We start from the raw sequence: 16,955 nt of genomic DNA, 5'->3' as shown, positions 1-16,955 counted from the left end.
ACAAGTTTGCCTGATTTGTGATTCCGTGGTGTTGATAGATGAGGAGGAGGCGCCTTGAGAGACTGTGTTGCCTCGCTGCTGTTCTAAAAAAACAGATGAGGGAAGCAAGAAAGGATGCTCCAGGTGAGGCTCGAACTCACAACCTCGGCATTGCTCGACAGTTACTGCTTTATAAGTACCGCGCGCTGACCGATTGCGCCACTGGAGCTTACGTGAGGTCCTGCTGGCTTGCTTTTTTTGCATGATATTTCCCAAACGATCACCGTTAAGATCGCTGACAGTAAAGATGCTCTGAATCTACTCCAAGTCGTTTTACTTCACTCTTACTGATATATGAAGTCGTACGATCCAAGGTGCTGGCAGGTTTCATGTTGAAGGAAGTTTGTCTCCAGAATCCAGCATATCAACCCAGACCCACAGGAATAGATAGCTTAGGGTCACCTGAATTAAAGTGTGTTTTCCCCTTGTGAATGGGTGCCTCCGTTGCCGAGATATCGCTGCCTTTGTCAACATGCAAACGAGCTATTTGGAGCAACGAGGGCGTTGCCGCTTACCTCTTTGGAGCAATGGCAACACCCTCGTTGCTCCAAAGAGCTCATTTGAGTATTGACAGAAAGAGAGAGCACTCAGGAAAGGAGGCACCCATTCGGAAGGGGGAAACACCGTTGGATTCAGGTGACCCTAACCTATCTCTCTGCGGGGCTGGTTTGCTATGCTGGGCTTGGTTACAGACTCCTTTTTTAAAAATGCAATGTGGGTGACATTGGAATGGTTCCTTATAGCGCTGTGGAGTTAGCCTGTATTTTTAGCAATCCATGCGTGTGCCCTATCCCAACAACATAGGATTGCATTGTAAAGAAATTCTGTTTGTAAAAAAATTCACAATTGGAGGCAGATGGATATCTCCGATTCCGTACCCCGTGTTTGTCTAGGCAATGGGATATAAAGGAAGAATAAAGCAAGGTGCTGTCTTTTTCAAAAGCATAGGGCGTTCTCTGCATTCAAAGAAGATAGCGTTACACTGAATTGCTCTTCTTGGGACATAGAAATTGCCTTTTCATGTTAGTACGCGGTCAGGTTTGGCACGATCCGCTTCAGAAGCAAGCGAGACAATCACCCCGGGAAGAGGAGGCTTGAGAACTTTTAATTTGGACCTAAAACACGTCCAGGGTACGCTTGTAAAGCTTAGGCTGACAAACACCCCAGATGGGACTCAAACCCACAATCCCTGGCTTAGGAGGCCAGTGCCTTATCCATTAGGCCACTGGGGCTGGATGCAGGGCACAAGCCTTATGATTCTATTTTTCAAAGAAAGCAGACATGCACCAGCCATCCAAATGCATTATCCAGATGGGACTTGTACCTTTTGCGTTCCAAATCTAAAGCTTTCTTATTGGCGTGCTTGCGTTCTTTCAAGAAGAGCCAGGGGTGCCTTTCTTGCCTCCTTTGGATGACACAGTCACAGGATATTGTTAATGGTGAAGAAGAAGAAGAAAAGCTTAATGGAGGGCCAGGACTCTTCCAAACCACACAAGTTTGCCTGATTTGTGATTCCGTGGTGTTGATAGATGAGGATGAGGCGCCTTGAGAGACTGTGCTGCCTCGCTGCTGTTCTAAAAAAACAGATGAGGGAAGCAAGAAAGGATGCTCCAGGTGAGGCTCGAACTCACAACCTCGGCATTGCTCGACAGTTACTGCTTTATAAGTACCGCGCGCTGACCGATTGCGCCACTGGAGCTTACGTGAGGTGCTGCGGGCTTGCTTTTTTTGCATGATATTTCCCAAACGATCACCGTTAAGATCGCTGACAGTAAAGATGCTCTGAATCTACTCCAAGTCGTTTTACTTCACTCTTACTGATATATGAAGTCGTACGATCCAAGGTGCTGGCAGGTTTCATGTTGAAGGAAGTTTGTCTCCAGAATCCAGCATATCAACCCAGACCCACAGAAATAGATAGCTTAGGGTCACCTGAATTAAAGTGTGTTTTCCCCTTGTGAATGGGTGCCTCCGTTGCCGAGATATCGCTGCCTTTGTCAACATGCAAACGAGCTATTTGGAGCAACGAGGGCGTTGCCGCTTACCTCTTTGGAGCAATGGCAACACCCTCGTTGCTCCAAAGAGCTCATTTGAGTATTGACAGAAAGAGAGAGCACTCAGGAAAGGAGGCACCCATTCGGAAGGGGGAAACACCGTTGGATTCAGGTGACCCTAACCTATCTCTCTGCGGGGCTGGTTTGCTATGCTGGGCTTGGTTACAGACTCCTTTTTTAAAAATGCAATGTGGGTGACATTGGAATGGTTCCTTATAGCGCTGTGGAGTTAGCCTGTATTTTTAGCAATCCATGCGTGTGCCCTATCCCAACAACATAGGATTGCATTGTAAAGAAATTCTGTTTGTAAAAAAAATTCACAATTGGAGGCAGATGGATATCTCCGATTCCGTACCCTGTGTTTATCTAGGCAATGGGATATAAAGGAAGAATAAAGCAAGGTGCTGTCTTTTTCAAAAGCATAGGGCGTTCTCTGCATTCAAAGAAGATAGCGTTACACTGAATTGCTCTTCTTGGGACATAGAAATTGCCTTTTCATGTTAGTACGCGGCCAGGTTTGGCACGATCCGCTTCAGAAGCAAGCGAGACAATCACCCCGGGAAGAAGAGGCTTGAGAACTTTTAATTTGGACCTAAAACACGTCCAGGGTACGCTTGTAAAGCTTAGGCTGACAAACACCCCAGATGGGACTCGAACCCACAATCCCTGGCTTAGGAGGCCAGTGCCTTATCCATTAGGCCACTGGGGCTGGATGCAGGGCACAAGCCTTATGATTCTATTTTTCAAAGAAAGCAGACATGCACCAGCCATCCAAATGCATTATCCAGATGGGACTTGTACCTTTTGCGTTCCAAATCTAAAGCTTTCTTATTGGCGTACTTGAGTTCTTTCAAGAAGAGCCAGGGGTGCCTTTCTTGCCTCCTTTGGATGACACAGTCACAGGATATTGTTAATGGTGAAGAAGAAGAAGAAAAGCTTAATGGAGGGCCAGGACTCTTCCAAAGCACACAAGTTTGCCTGATTTGTGATTCCGTGGTGTTGATAGATGAGGAGGAGGCGCCTTGAGAGACTGTGCTGCCTCGCTGCTGTTCTAAAAAAACAGATGAGGGAAGCAAGAAAGGATGCTCTAGGTGAGGCTCGAACTCACAACCTCGGCATTGCTCGACAGTTACTGCTTTATAAGTACCGCGCGCTGACCGATTGCGCCACTGGAGATTACGTGAGGTGCTGCGGGCTTGCTTTTTTTGCATGATATTTCCCAAACGATCACCGTTAAGATCGCTGACAGTAAAGATGCTCTGAATCTACTCCAAGTCGTTTTACTTCACTCTTACTGATATATGAAGTCGTACGATCCAAGGTGCTGGCAGGTTTCATGTTGAAGGAAGTTTGTCTCCAGAATCCAGCATATCAACCCAGACCCACAGAAATAGATAGCTTAGGGTCACCTGAATTAAAGTGTGTTTTCCCCTTGTGAATGGGTGCCTCCGTTGCCGAGATATCGCTGCCTTTGTCAACATGCAAACGAGCTATTTGGAGCAACGAGGGCGTTGCCGCTTACCTCTTTGGAGCAATGGCAACACCCTCGTTGCTCCAAAGAGCTCATTTGAGTATTGACAGAAAGAGAGAGCACTCAGGAAAGGAGGCACCCATTCGGAAGGGGGAAACACCGTTGGATTCAGGTGACCCTAACCTATCTCTCTGCGGGGCTGGTTTGCTATGCTGGGCTTGGTTACAGACTCCTTTTTTAGAAATGCAATGTGTGTGACATTGGAATGGTTCCTTATAGCGCTGTGGAGTTAGCCTGTATTTTTAGCAATCCATGCGTGTGCCCTATCCCAACAACATAGGATTGCATTGTAAAGAAATTCTGTTTGTAAAAAAAATTCACAATTGGAGGCAGATGGATATCTCCGATTCCGTACCCCGTGTTTGTCTAGGCAATGGGATATAAAGGAAGAATAAAGCAAGGTGCTGTCTTTTTCAAAAGCATAGGGCATTCTCTGCATTCAAAGAAGATAGCGTTACACTGAATTGCTCTTCTTGGGACATAGAAATTGCCTTTTCATGTTAGTACGCGGTCAGGTTTGGCACGATCCGCTTCAGAAGCAAGCGAGACAATCACCCCGGGAAGAGGAGGCTTGAGAACTTTTAATTTGGACCTAAAACACGTCCAGGGTACGCTTGTAAAGCTTAGGCTGACAAACACCCCAGATGGGACTCGAACCCACAATCCCTGGCTTAGGAGGCCAGTGCCTTATCCATTAGGCCACTGGGGCTGGATGCAGGGCACAAGCCTTATGATTCTATTTTTCAAAGAAAGCAGACATGCACCAGCCATCCAAATGCATTATCCAGATGGGACTTGTACCTTTTGCGTTCCAAATCTAAAGCTTTCTTATTGGCGTACTTGCGTTCTTTCAAGAAGAGCCAGGGGTACCTTTCTTGCCTCCTTTGGATGACACAGTCACAGGATATTGTTAATGGTGAAGAAGAAGAAGAAAAGCTTAATGGAGGGCCAGGACTCTTCCAAAGCACACAAGTTTGCCTGATTTGTGATTCCGTGGTGTTGATAGATGAGGATGAGGCGCCTTGAGAGACTGTGCTGCCTCGCTGCTGTTCTAAAAAAACAGATGAGGGAAGCAAGAAAGGATGCTCCAGGTGAGGCTCGAACTCACAACCTCGGCATTGCTCGACAGTTACTGCTTTATAAGTACCGCGCGCTAACCGATTGCGCCACTGGAGCTTACATGAGGTGCTGCGGGCTTGCTTTGTTTGCATGATATTTCCCAAACGATCACCGTTAAGATCGCTGACAGTAAAGATGCTCTGAATCTACTCCAAGTCGTTTTACTTCACTCTTACTGATATATGAAGTCGTACAATCCAAGGTGCTGGCAGGTTTCATGTTGAAGGAAGTTTGTCTCCAGAATCCAGCATATCAACCCAGACCCACAGAAATATAGTTTAGGGTCACCTGAATTAAAGTGTGTTTTCTCCTTGTGAATGGGTGCCTCCGTTGCCGAGATATCGCTGCCTTTGTCAACATGCAAACGAGCTATTTGGAGCAACGAGGGCGTTGCCGCTTACCTCTTTGGAGCAATGGCAACACCCTCGTTGCTCCAAAGAGCTCATTTGAGTATTGACAGAAAGAGAGAGCACTCAGGAAAGGAGGCACCCATTCGGAAGGGGGAAACACCGTTGGATTCAGGTGACCCTAACCTATCTCTCTGCGGGGCTGGTTTGCTATGCTGGGCTTGGTTACAGACTCCTTTTTTAAAAATGCAATGTGGGTGACATTGGAATGGTTCCTTATAGCGCTGTGGAGTTAGCCTGTATTTTTAGCAATCCATGCGTGTGCCCTATCCCAACAACATAGGATTGCATTGTAAAGAAATTCTGTTTGTAAAAAAAATTCACAATTGGAGGCAGATGGATATCTCCGATTCCGTACCCCGTGTTTTTCTAGGCAATGGGATATAAAGGAAGAATAAAGCAAGGTGCTGTCTTTTTCAAAAGCATAGGGCGTTCTCTGCATTCAAAGAAGATAGCGTTACACTGAATTGCTCTTCTTGGGACATAGAAATTGCCTTTTCATGTTAGTACGCGGCCAGGTTTGGCACGATCCGCTTCAGAAGCAAGCGAGACAATCACCCCGGGAAGAGGAGGCTTGAGAACTTTTAATTTGGACCTAAAACACGTCCAGGGTACGCTTGTAAAGCTTAGGCTGACAAACACCCCAGATGGGACTCGAACCCACAATCCCTGGCTTAGGAGGCCAGTGCCTTATCCATTAGGCCAGTGGGGCTGGATGCAGGGCACAAGCCTTATGATTCTATTTTTCAAAGAAAGCAGACATGCACCAGCCATCCAAATGCATTATCCAGATGGGACTTGTACCTTTTGCGTTCCAAATCTAAAGCTTTCTTATTGGCGTACTTGCGTTCTTTCAAGAAGAGCCAGGGGTGCCTTTCTTGCCTCCTTTGGATGACACAGTCACAGGATATTGTTAATGGTGAAGAAGAAGAAGAAAAGCTTAATGGAGGGCCAGGACTCTTCCAAACCACACAAGTTTGCCTGATTTGTGATTCCGTGGTGTTGATAGATGAGGAGGAGGCGCCTTGAGAGACTGTGCTGCCTCGCTGCTGTTCTAAAAAAACAGATGAGGGAAGCAAGAAAGGATGCTCCAGGTGAGGCTCGAACTCACAACCTCGGCATTGCTCGACAGTTACTGCTTTATAAGTACCGCGCGCTGACCGATTGCGCCACTGGAGCTTACGTGAGGTGCTGCGGGCTTGCTTTTTTTGCATGATATTTCCCAAACGATCACCGTTAAGATCGCTGACAGTAAAGATGCTCTGAATCTACTCCAAGTCGTTTTACTTCACTCTTACTGATATATGAAGTCGTACGATCCAAGGTGCTGGCAGGTTTCATGTTGAAGGAAGTTTGTCTCCAGAATCCAGCATATCAACCCAGACCCACAGAAATAGATAGCTTAGGGTCACCTGAATTAAAGTGTGTTTTCCCCTTGTGAATGGGTGCCTCCGTTGCCGAGATATCGCTGCCTTTGTCAACATGCAAACGAGCTATTTGGAGCAACGAGGGCGTTGCCGCTTACCTCTTTGGAGCAATGGCAACACCCTCGTTGCTCCAAAGAGCTCATTTGAGTATTGACAGAAAGAGAGAGCACTCAGGAAAGGAGGCACCCATTCGGAAGGGGGAAACACCGTTGGATTCAGGTGACCCTAACCTATCTCTCTGCGGGGCTGGTTTGCTATGCTGGGCTTGGTTACAGACTTCTTTTTTAAAAATGCAATGTGGGTGACATTGGAATGGTTCCTTATAGCGCTGTGGAGTTAGCCTGTATTTTTAGCAATCCATGCGTGTGCCCTATCCCAACAACATAGGATTGCATTGTAAAGAAATTCTGTTTGTAAAAAAAATTCACAATTGGAGGCAGATGGATATCTCCGATTCCGTACCCCGTGTTTATCTAGGCAATGGGATATAAAGGAAGAATAAAGCAAGGTGCTGTCTTTTTCAAAAGCATAGGGCGTTCTCTGCATTCAAAGAAGATAGCGTTACACTGAATTGCTCTTCTTGGGACATAGAAATTGCCTTTTCATGTTAGTACGCGGCCAAGTTTGGCACGATCCGCTTCAGAAGCAAGCGAGACAATCACCCCGGGAAGAAGAGGCTTGAGAACTTTTAATTTGGACCTAAAACACGTCCAGGGTATGCTTGTAAAGCTTAGGCTGACAAACACCCCAGATGGGACTCGAACCCACAATCCCTGGCTTAGGAGGCCAGTGCCTTATCCATTAGGCCACTGGGGCTGGATGCAGGGCACAAGCCTTATGATTCTATTTTTCAAAGAAAGCAGACATGCACCAGCCATCCAAATGCATTATCCAGATGGGACTTGTACCTTTTGCGTTCCAAATCTAAAGCTTTCTTATTGGCGTACTTGCGTTCTTTCAAGAAGAGCCAGGGGTGCCTTTCTTGCCTCCTTTGGATGACACAGTCACAGGATATTGTTAATGGTGAAGAAGAAGAAGAAAAGCTTAATGGAGGGCCAGGACTCTTCCAAAGCACACAAGTTTGCCTGATTTGTGATTCCGTGGTGTTGATAGATGAGGAGGAGGCGCCTTGAGAGACTGTGCTGCCTCGCTGCTGTTCTAAAAAAACAGATGAGGGAAGCAAGAAAGGATGCTCCAGGTGAGGCTCGAACTCACAACCTCGGCATTGCTCGACAGTTACTGCTTTATAAGTACCGCGCGCTGACCGATTGCGCCACTGGAGCTTACGTGAGGTGCTGCGGGCTTGCTTTTTTTGCATGATATTTCCCAAACGATCACCGTTAAGATCGCTGACAGTAAAGATGCTCTGAATCTACTCCAAGTCGTTTTACTTCACTCTTACTGATATATGAAGTCGTACGATCCAAGGTGCTGGCAGGTTTCATGTTGAAGGAAGTTTGTCTCCAGAATCCAGCATATCAACCCAGACCCACAGAAATAGATAGCTTAGGGTCACCTGAATTAAAGTGTGTTTTCCCCTTGTGAATGGGTGCCTCCGTTGCCGAGATATCGCTGCCTTTGTCAACATGCAAACGAGCTATTTGGAGCAACGAGGGCATTGCTGCTTACCTCTTTGGAGCAATGGCAACACCCTCGTTGCTCCAAAGAGCTCATTTGAGTATTGACAGAAAGAGAGAGCACTCAGGAAAGGAGGCACCCATTCGGAAGGGGGAAACACCGTTGGATTCAGGTGACCCTAACCTATCTCTCTGCGGGGCTGGTTTGCTATGCTGGGCTTGGTTACAGACTCCTTTTTTAAAAATGCAATGTGGGTGACATTGGAATGGTTCCTTATAGCGCTGTGGAGTTAGCCTGTATTTTTAGCAATCCATGCGTGTGCCCTATCCCAACAACATAGGATTGCATTGTAAAGAAATTCTGTTTGTAAAAAAAATTCACAATTGGAGGCAGATGGATATCTCCGATTCCGTACCCCGTGTTTATCTAGGCAATGGGATATAAAGGAAGAATAAAGCAAGGTGCTGTCTTTTTCAAAAGCATAGGGCGTTCTCTGCATTCAAAGAAGATAGCGTTACACTGAATTGCTCTTCTTGGGACATAGAAATTGCCTTTTCATGTTAGTACGCGGCCAGGTTTGGCACGATCCGCTTCAGAAGCAAGCGAGACAATCACCCCGGGAAGAAGAGGCTTGAGAACTTTTAATTTGGACCTAAAACACGTCCAGGGTACGCTTGTAAAGCTTAGGCTGACAAACACCCCAGATGGGACTCGAACCCACAATCCCTGGCTTAGGAGGCCAGTGCCTTATCCATTAGGCCACTGGGGCTGGATGCAGGGCACAAGCCTTATGATTCTATTTTTCAAAGAAAGCAGACATGCACCAGCCATCCAAATGCATTATCCAGATGGGACTTGTACCTTTTGCGTTCCAAATCTAAAGCTTTCTTATTGGCGTACTTGCGTTCTTTCAAGAAGAGCCAGGGGTGCCTTTCTTGCCTCCTTTGGATGACACAGTCACAGGATATTGTTAATGGTGAAGAAGAAGAAGAAAAGCTTAATGGAGGGCCAGGACTCTTCCAAAGCACACAAGTTTGCCTGATTTGTGATTCCGTGGTGTTGATAGATGAGGAGGAGGCGCCTTGAGAGACTGTGCTGCCTCGCTGCTGTTCTAAAAAAACAGATGAGGGAAGCAAGAAAGGATGCTCTAGGTGAGGCTCGAACTCACAACCTCGGCATTGCTCGACAGTTACTGCTTTATAAATACCACGCGCTGACCGATTGCGCCACTGGAGATTACGTGAGGTGCTGCGGGCTTGCTTTTTTTGCATGATATTTCCCAAACGATCACCGTTAAGATCGCTGACAGTAAAGATGCTCTGAATCTACTCCAAGTCGTTTTACTTCACTCTTACTGATATATGAAGTCGTACGATCCAAGGTGCTGGCAGGTTTCATGTTGAAGGAAGTTTGTCTCCAGAATCCAGCATATCAACCCAGACCCACAGAAATAGATAGCTTAGGGTCACCTGAATTAAAGTGTGTTTTCCCCTTGTGAATGGGTGCCTCCGTTGCCGAGATATCGCTGCCTTTGTCAACATGCAAACGAGCTATTTGGAGCAACGAGGGCGTTGCCGCTTACCTCTTTGGAGCAATGGCAACACCCTCGTTGCTCCAAAGAGCTCATTTGAGTATTGACAGAAAGAGAGAGCACTCAGGAAAGGAGGCACCCATTCGGAAGGGGGAAACACCGTTGGATTCAGGTGACCCTAACCTATCTCTCTGCGGGGCTGGTTTGCTATGCTGGGCTTGGTTACAGACTCCTTTTTTAGAAATGCAATGTGTGTGACATTGGAATGGTTCCTTATAGCGCTGTGGAGTTAGCCTGTATTTTTAGCAATCCATGCGTGTGCCCTATCCCAACAACATAGGATTGCATTGTAAAGAAATTCTGTTTGTAAAAAAAATTCACAATTGGAGGCAGATGGATATCTCCGATTCCGTACCCCGTGTTTGTCTAGGCAATGGGATATAAAGGAAGAATAAAGCAAGGTGCTGTCTTTTTCAAAAGCATAGGGCGTTCTCTGCATTCAAAGAAGATAGCGTTACACTGAATTGCTCTTCTTGGGACATAGAAATTGCCTTTTCATGTTAGTACGCGGTCAGGTTTGGCACGATCCGCTTCAGAAGCAAGCGAGACAATCACCCCGGGAAGAGGAGGCTTGAGAACTTTTAATTTGGACCTAAAACACGTCCAGGGTACGCTTGTAAAGCTTAGGCTGACAAACACCCCAGATGGGACTCGAACCCACAATCCCTGGCTTAGGAGGCCAGTGCCTTATCCATTAGGCCACTGGGGCTGGATGCAGGGCACAAGCCTTATGATTCTATTTTTCAAAGAAAGCAGACATGCACCAGCCATCCAAATGCATTATCCAGATGGGACTTGTACCTTTTGCGTTCCAAATCTAAAGCTTTCTTATTGGCGTACTTGCGTTCTTTCAAGAAGAGCCAGGGGTACCTTTCTTGCCTCCTTTGGATGACACAGTCACAGGATATTGTTAATGGTGAAGAAGAAGAAGAAAAGCTTAATGGAGGGCCAGGACTCTTCCAAAGCACACAAGTTTGCCTGATTTGTGATTCCGTGGTGTTGATAGATGAGGAGGAGGCGCCTTGAGAGACTGTGCTGCCTCGCTGCTGTTCTAAAAAAACAGATGAGGGAAGCAAGAAAGGATGCTCCAGGTGAGGCTCGAACTCACAACCTCGGCATTGCTCGACAGTTACTGCTTTATAAGTACCGCGCGCTGACCGATTGCCCCACTGGAGATTACGTGAGGTGCTGCGGGCTTGCTTTTTTTGCATGATATTTCCCAAACGATCACCGTTAAGATCGCTGACAGTAAAGATGCTCTGAATCTACTCCAAGTCGTTTTACTTCACTCTTACTGATATATGAAGTCGTACGATCCAAGGTGCTGGCAGGTTTCATGTTGAAGGAAGTTTGTCTCCAGAATCCAGCATATCAACCCAGACCCACAGAAATAGATAGCTTAGGGTCACCTGAATTAAAGTGTGTTTTCTCCTTGTGAATGGGTGCCTCCGTTGCCGAGATATCGCTGCCTTTGTCAACATGCAAACGAGCTATTTGGAGCAACGAGGGCGTTGCCGCTTACCTCTTTGGAGCAATGGCAACACCCTCGTTGCTCCAAAGAGCTCATTTGAGTATTGACAGAAAGAGAGAGCACTCAGGAAAGGAGGCACCCATTCGGAAGGGGGAAACACCGTTGGATTCAGGTGACCCTAACCTATCTCTCTGCGGGGCTGGTTTGCTATGCTGGGCTTGGTTACAGACTCCTTTTTTAAAAATGCAATGTGGGTGACATTGGAATGGTTCCTTATAGCGCTGTGGAGTTAGCCTGTATTTTTAGCAATCCATGCGTGTGCCCTATCCCAACAACATAGGATTGCATTGTAAAGAAATTCTGTTTGTAAAAAAAATTCACAATTGGAGGCAGATGGATATCTCCGATTCCGTACCCCGTGTTTGTCTAGGCAATGGGATATAAAGGAAGAATAAAGCAAGGTGCTGTCTTTTTCAAAAGCATAGGGCGTTCTCTGCATTCAAAGAAGATAGCGTTACACTGAATTGCTCTTCTTGAGACATAGAAATTGCCTTTTCATGTTAGTACGCGGTCAGGTTTGGCACGATCCGCTTCAGAAGCAAGCGAGACAATCACCCCGGGAAGAGGAGGCTTGAGAACTTTTAATTTGGACCTAAAACACGTCCAGGGTACGCTTGTAAAGCTTAGGCTGACAAACACCCCAGATGGGACTCGAACCCACAATCCCTGGCTTAGGAGGCCAGTGCCTTATCCATTAGGCCACTGGGGCTGGATGCAGGGCATAAGCCTTATGATTCTATTTTTCAAAGAAAGCAGACATGCACCAGCCATCCAAATGCATTATCCAGATGGGACTTGTACCTTTTGCGTTCCAAATCTAAAGCTTTCTTATTGGCGTGCTTGCGTTCTTTCAAGAAGAGCCAGGGGTGCCTTTCTTGCCTCCTTTGGATGACACAGTCACAGGATATTGTTAATGATGAAGAAGAAGAAGAACAGCTTAATGGAGGGCCAGGACTCTTCCAAACCACACAAGTTTGCCTGATTTGTGATTCCGTGGTGTTGATAGATGAGGATGAGGCGCCTTGAGAGACTGTGCTGCCTCGCTGCTGTTCTAAAAAAACAGATGAGGGAAGCAAGAAAGGATGCTCCAGGTGAGGCTCGAACTCACAACCTCGGCATTGCTCGACAGTTACTGCTTTATAAGTACCGCGCGCTGACCGATTGCGCCACTGGAGCTTACGTGAGGTGCTGCGGGCTTGCTTTTTTTGCATGATATTTCCCAAACGATCACCGTTAAGATCGCTGACAGTAAAGATGCTCTGAATCTACTCCAAGTCGTTTTACTTCACTCTTACTGATATATGAAGTCGTACGATCCAAGGTGCTGGCAGGTTTCATGTTGAAGGAAGTTTGTCTCCAGAATCCAGCATATCAACCCAGACCCACAGAAATAGATAGCTTAGGGTCACCTGAATTAAAGTGTGTTTTCCCCTTGTGAATGGGTGCCTCCGTTGCCGAGATATCGCTGCCTTTGTCAACATGCAAACGAGCTATTTGGAGCAACGAGGGCGTTGCCGCTTACCTCTTTGGAGCAATGGCAACACCCTCGTTGCTCCAAAGAGCTCATTTGAGTATTGACAGAAAGAGAGAGCACTCAGGAAAGGAGGCACCCATTCGGAAGGGGGAAACACCGTTGGATTCAGGTGACCCTAACCTATCTCTCTGCGGGGCTGGTTTGCTATGCTGGGCTTGGTTACAGACTCCTTTTTTAGAAATGCAATGTGTGTGACATTGGAATGGTTCCTTATAGCGCTGTGGAGTTAGCCTGTATTTTTAGCAATCCATGCGTGTGCCCTATCCCAACAACATAGGATTGCATTGTAAAGAAATTCTGTTTGTAAAAAAAATTCACAATTGGAGGCAGATGGATATCTCCGATTCCGTACCCCGTGTTTGTCTAGGCAATGGGATATAAAGGAAGAATAAAGCAAGGTGCTGTCTTTTTCAAAAGCATAGGGCATTCTCTGCATTCAAAGAAGATAGCGTTACACTGAATTGCTCTTCTTGGGACATAGAAATTGCCTTTTCATGTTAGTACGCGGTCAGGTTTGGCACGATCCGCTTCAGAAGCAAGCGAGACAATCAGCCCGGGAAGAGGAGGCTTGAGAACTTTTAATTTGGACCTAAAACACGTCCAGGGTACGCTTGTAAAGCTTAGGCTGACAAACACCCCAGATGGGACTCGAACCCACAATCCCTGGCTTAGGAGGCCAGTGCCTTATCCATTAGGCCACTGGGGCTGGATGCAGGGCACAAGCCTTATGATTCTATTTTTCAAAGAAAGCAGACATGCACCAGCCATCCAAATGCATTATCCAGATGGGACTTGTACCTTTTGCGTTCCAAATCTAAAGCTTTCTTATTGGCGTACTTGCGTTCTTTCAAGAAGAGCCAGGGGTACCTTTCTTGCCTCCTTTGGATGACACAGTCACAGGATATTGTTAATGGTGAAGAAGAAGAAGAAAAGCTTAATGGAGGGCCAGGACTCTTCCAAAGCACACAAGTTTGCCTGATTTGTGATTCCGTGGTGTTGATAGATGAGGAGGAGGCGCCTTGAGAGACTGTGCTGCCTCGCTGCTGTTCTAAAAAAACAGATGAGGGAAGCAAGAAAGGATGCTCCAGGTGAGGCTCGAACTCACAACCTCGGCATTGCTCGACAGTTACTGCTTTATAAGTACCGCGCGCTGACCGATTGCGCCACTGGAGCTTACGTGAGGTGCTGCGGGCTTGCTTTTTTTGCATGATATTTCCCAAACGATCACCGTTAAGATCGCTGACAGTAAAGATGCTCTGAATCTACTCCAAGTCGTTTTACTTCACTCTTACTGATATATGAAGTCGTACGATCCAAGGTGCTGGCAGGTTTCATGTTGAAGGAAGTTTGTCTCCAGAATCCAGCATATCAACCCAGACCCACAGAAATAGATAGCTTAGGGTCACCTGAATTAAAGTGTGTTTTCCCCTTGTGAATGGGTGCCTCCGTTGCCGAGATATCGCTGCCTTTGTCAACATGCAAACGAGCTATTTGGAGCAACGAGGGCGTTGCCGCTTACCTCTTTGGAGCAATGGCAACACCCTCGTTGCTCCAAAGAGCTCATTTGAGTATTGACAGAAAGAGAGAGCACTCAGACTCATTGGACCCATCTATGTGTATAAAAACCCCTTTTTGGTGACTATTCACTAACAATAAAGACCATCAGAAACTTAATTGTGGTATAAGTGGGGTAGGCCACAGCTTTATTTATACCTGATAACAGAAGGTAAATAAAAACCTCATAACGGGAACCAAAAGATAGACCGTCCATGCCCGCCTCCAGCTCTTCTTCTTCCTGTCTTCTTAATTCGCCCTGAATGCTCCGCTGCGATCCAGCGAGCATGTAGGTTACCATACTTCAAATTGGGCATGGACACCCCCGCCAGCTGTGACAACGAACCTGAAAGAAAAAGAAGACGAAACAACAAAAGAAAAAACCAGTCCACAAAACCAAAGCCAGAAGGGCAGGGTGGGCGGGTGTTCCTCTCACCACGCTTCCTGGTAGAAGGTGAGTGACCCGCCTACGTGCCCCCTTTTTATGGACTAATACTAAAAACGTCACCAATATTTTGTAAATAGAATAAGAAACCAGCCAATGAGTCCAAAGCCCTTTCCTTAAACAGTCTAGGGCTATCTAGACTCATTGGACCCATCTATGTGTATAAAAACCCCTTTTTGGTGACTATTCACTAACAATAAAGACCATCAGAAACTTAAGTGTGGTATAAGTGGGGTAGGCCACAGCTTTATTTATACCTGATAACAGAAGGTAAATAAAAACCTCATAACGGGAACCAAAAGATAGACCGTCCATGCCCGCCTCCAGCTCTTCTTCTTCCTGTCTTCTTAATTCGCCCTGAATGCTCCGCTGCGATCCAGCGAGCATGTAGGTTACCATACTTCAAATTGGGCATGGACACCCCCGCCACACAACAGGCAGTGTACCGCTCCCTCCCTACACCTGCCTGTTGGCCCCCCCACCCAAAAGAACCAGGGCCCTCTCAAGCCCATCCTGCAGCCCAGAAAGAAAAATATCAGACCCTATGGGGTTGAGATGCACCCCGTCCCTCATTAACAACTTCTCGTTATCACCCTCCAAATCCAAGTGTCGTATGGTTACCCCACCCAAAGACCTAACAAATTTGTAGACCCGGATGTTCAGCACCCGCCGAGCCCTATCGATCGCGGCGACATCTCGCGTGCCTCTCCAACAAAGGCGAGGCACAACCTCCGACCACACCAGGACCACCTTACCGAAAAAGTCATATACTCGGCGGAGATCCTGCTTTACCATGGTAATGAGTTCGGCTAACTTCACATGACCCAGATCATTACCTCCGGCATGGACTAAAATAATTGCAGGACCTGCCGTCAAACGGCTTGCGGCCACAATTTCGGGCAGAACCTGCCTCCACTGCAGACCTCGACAACCTCTCCAACGAACGTCCACTCCGTCCAGGCCGAAATGTAGACCCCCAGGCCGAACCGCCGCTCTCCTCTCCGCCCAATACAGGAAAGAGTGGCCTATGAGCCACACCACCACCGGAACAGCCTCTACAGAGAAAACAGAGAACAACGGCACAAGACATAGAAGAAAAATGCAAGAAAAAGACATAAAGGCCCAGATCAGCACCCCATCGCACTCAGCGGACGCCGAGGCTTAGGGAGTCATCAGGTCGGGCCGAATGTAAGACCGGAAGCAGTCGGATCTCCAGCGCCCCAATCGTTTTACCGCCTCATCGCCCAAACCACAAGCATCGGCCGTCGTGGCGGCTCCGATGCGGAAGGAATGGGTGCCGAAGTCCCGAGGCTCCAGCCCCACAGCAACTAAACATGCACGAAAAACAGACAGGAATTGGAAACGAGTGAGAGGTGAACCAGATTCATGCAATAAGAGGACGTCCCCTGCGGGACGCCTAGCACAATAATCCCGAATCAAAACCACGGGGCAAAACTCAGACCCCATGCGACCAATGGTAATCCACGTACCCCGCCCGAAAACATCCGTTTTCGAGCGGCGAAGACAAATTTTAACCTCTGCATCGGAAACAACCACATCACCCGCGCCCAAACCCCCGGGCCTAGTTTTACTGGGACTGACTAACTCCCCAATACGGAGGGCCGCGAAAAAGGCTAAAGCGAAAGCGGCCCTCAGCAAAACCAACTCAAAACCATCCGGACACACGACCTCCAGAACCCCAAACAAGCGAGTTAACAAACCAAAAGAGACCGGCCGCCGCCGATCCCCCCCACACTTCTCCTTCCTCCATCCCTTCAGAACCTGTCGGATAGCAAAGTGCTTTGTAACATCCAAACGACCAAATAACTTGAGCATAAATGCAACCCCAGCTAACCTTTTAACAACCGCGCAATAGGACAGCCCCTGGCTCCTCAGTTTGACTAAAAATTCCAAAGAAACATCTAACAACATCTGAGCGTCCGCGGGTACTGAACCGCCAGACACGGACAACCAAAGGACCCAGGCACTGTGGTGGCTCTTCCACGTAGACGCAGATACCGACCCCCGAATGAGCTCTAGCAGCTGTTCCCTACCAGGCTCCACAAGGAATCGGGGCAACTCCAACCCTCTGTCTTTGCCGACGGATGCAGGGCATGGAAGACCTGAAAACGTGAGCGAGACAAA

At 47.3% G+C, this 16,955-nt stretch overlaps 17 non-coding genes across 17 annotated transcripts; all 17 read right to left on the bottom strand.

The window, feature by feature from the left end:
* Window positions 1-115: 115 nt before the first annotated feature.
* TRNAI-UAU (transfer RNA isoleucine (anticodon UAU)) lies at window positions 116-208 on the bottom strand. Its single transcript is given in 2 exon segments — window positions 116-151; window positions 171-208. It is a non-coding gene; the product is annotated as a tRNA-Ile (tRNA).
* Window positions 209-1,198: 990 nt separating this feature from the next.
* TRNAR-CCU (transfer RNA arginine (anticodon CCU)) lies at window positions 1,199-1,271 on the bottom strand. The gene has a single exon. It is a non-coding gene; the product is annotated as a tRNA-Arg (tRNA).
* Window positions 1,272-1,645: 374 nt separating this feature from the next.
* Window positions 1,646-1,738, bottom strand: TRNAI-UAU (transfer RNA isoleucine (anticodon UAU)). The gene is given in 2 exon segments: window positions 1,646-1,681; window positions 1,701-1,738. It is a non-coding gene; the product is annotated as a tRNA-Ile (tRNA).
* Window positions 1,739-2,729: 991 nt separating this feature from the next.
* Window positions 2,730-2,802, bottom strand: TRNAR-CCU (transfer RNA arginine (anticodon CCU)). The gene has a single exon. It is a non-coding gene; the product is annotated as a tRNA-Arg (tRNA).
* Window positions 2,803-3,176: 374 nt separating this feature from the next.
* Window positions 3,177-3,269, bottom strand: TRNAI-UAU (transfer RNA isoleucine (anticodon UAU)). Its single transcript is given in 2 exon segments — window positions 3,177-3,212; window positions 3,232-3,269. It is a non-coding gene; the product is annotated as a tRNA-Ile (tRNA).
* Window positions 3,270-4,260: 991 nt separating this feature from the next.
* TRNAR-CCU (transfer RNA arginine (anticodon CCU)) lies at window positions 4,261-4,333 on the bottom strand. Its single transcript has one exon. It is a non-coding gene; the product is annotated as a tRNA-Arg (tRNA).
* Window positions 4,334-4,707: 374 nt separating this feature from the next.
* TRNAI-UAU (transfer RNA isoleucine (anticodon UAU)) lies at window positions 4,708-4,800 on the bottom strand. The gene is given in 2 exon segments: window positions 4,708-4,743; window positions 4,763-4,800. It is a non-coding gene; the product is annotated as a tRNA-Ile (tRNA).
* A 989-nt stretch (window positions 4,801-5,789) lies between these two features.
* On the bottom strand, window positions 5,790-5,862 carry TRNAR-CCU (transfer RNA arginine (anticodon CCU)). Its single transcript has one exon. It is a non-coding gene; the product is annotated as a tRNA-Arg (tRNA).
* Window positions 5,863-6,236: 374 nt separating this feature from the next.
* On the bottom strand, window positions 6,237-6,329 carry TRNAI-UAU (transfer RNA isoleucine (anticodon UAU)). The gene is given in 2 exon segments: window positions 6,237-6,272; window positions 6,292-6,329. It is a non-coding gene; the product is annotated as a tRNA-Ile (tRNA).
* A 991-nt stretch (window positions 6,330-7,320) lies between these two features.
* On the bottom strand, window positions 7,321-7,393 carry TRNAR-CCU (transfer RNA arginine (anticodon CCU)). The gene has a single exon. It is a non-coding gene; the product is annotated as a tRNA-Arg (tRNA).
* A 374-nt stretch (window positions 7,394-7,767) lies between these two features.
* TRNAI-UAU (transfer RNA isoleucine (anticodon UAU)) lies at window positions 7,768-7,860 on the bottom strand. The gene is given in 2 exon segments: window positions 7,768-7,803; window positions 7,823-7,860. It is a non-coding gene; the product is annotated as a tRNA-Ile (tRNA).
* Window positions 7,861-8,851: 991 nt separating this feature from the next.
* TRNAR-CCU (transfer RNA arginine (anticodon CCU)) lies at window positions 8,852-8,924 on the bottom strand. The gene has a single exon. It is a non-coding gene; the product is annotated as a tRNA-Arg (tRNA).
* A 1,458-nt stretch (window positions 8,925-10,382) lies between these two features.
* On the bottom strand, window positions 10,383-10,455 carry TRNAR-CCU (transfer RNA arginine (anticodon CCU)). The gene has a single exon. It is a non-coding gene; the product is annotated as a tRNA-Arg (tRNA).
* A 1,458-nt stretch (window positions 10,456-11,913) lies between these two features.
* On the bottom strand, window positions 11,914-11,986 carry TRNAR-CCU (transfer RNA arginine (anticodon CCU)). Its single transcript has one exon. It is a non-coding gene; the product is annotated as a tRNA-Arg (tRNA).
* Window positions 11,987-12,360: 374 nt separating this feature from the next.
* Window positions 12,361-12,453, bottom strand: TRNAI-UAU (transfer RNA isoleucine (anticodon UAU)). The gene is given in 2 exon segments: window positions 12,361-12,396; window positions 12,416-12,453. It is a non-coding gene; the product is annotated as a tRNA-Ile (tRNA).
* Window positions 12,454-13,444: 991 nt separating this feature from the next.
* On the bottom strand, window positions 13,445-13,517 carry TRNAR-CCU (transfer RNA arginine (anticodon CCU)). Its single transcript has one exon. It is a non-coding gene; the product is annotated as a tRNA-Arg (tRNA).
* Window positions 13,518-13,891: 374 nt separating this feature from the next.
* Window positions 13,892-13,984, bottom strand: TRNAI-UAU (transfer RNA isoleucine (anticodon UAU)). Its single transcript is given in 2 exon segments — window positions 13,892-13,927; window positions 13,947-13,984. It is a non-coding gene; the product is annotated as a tRNA-Ile (tRNA).
* Window positions 13,985-16,955: the final 2,971 nt, after the last annotated feature.

This window comes from Leptodactylus fuscus, chromosome 5, assembly GCF_031893055.1.
Source record: "Leptodactylus fuscus isolate aLepFus1 chromosome 5, aLepFus1.hap2, whole genome shotgun sequence".
In the NCBI taxonomy this organism is placed as follows: Eukaryota; Metazoa; Chordata; class Amphibia; order Anura; family Leptodactylidae; genus Leptodactylus; species Leptodactylus fuscus.
The sequence above is the reverse complement of the archived record's forward strand: the minus strand, read 5'-3'. Positions and strand labels throughout refer to the sequence as shown.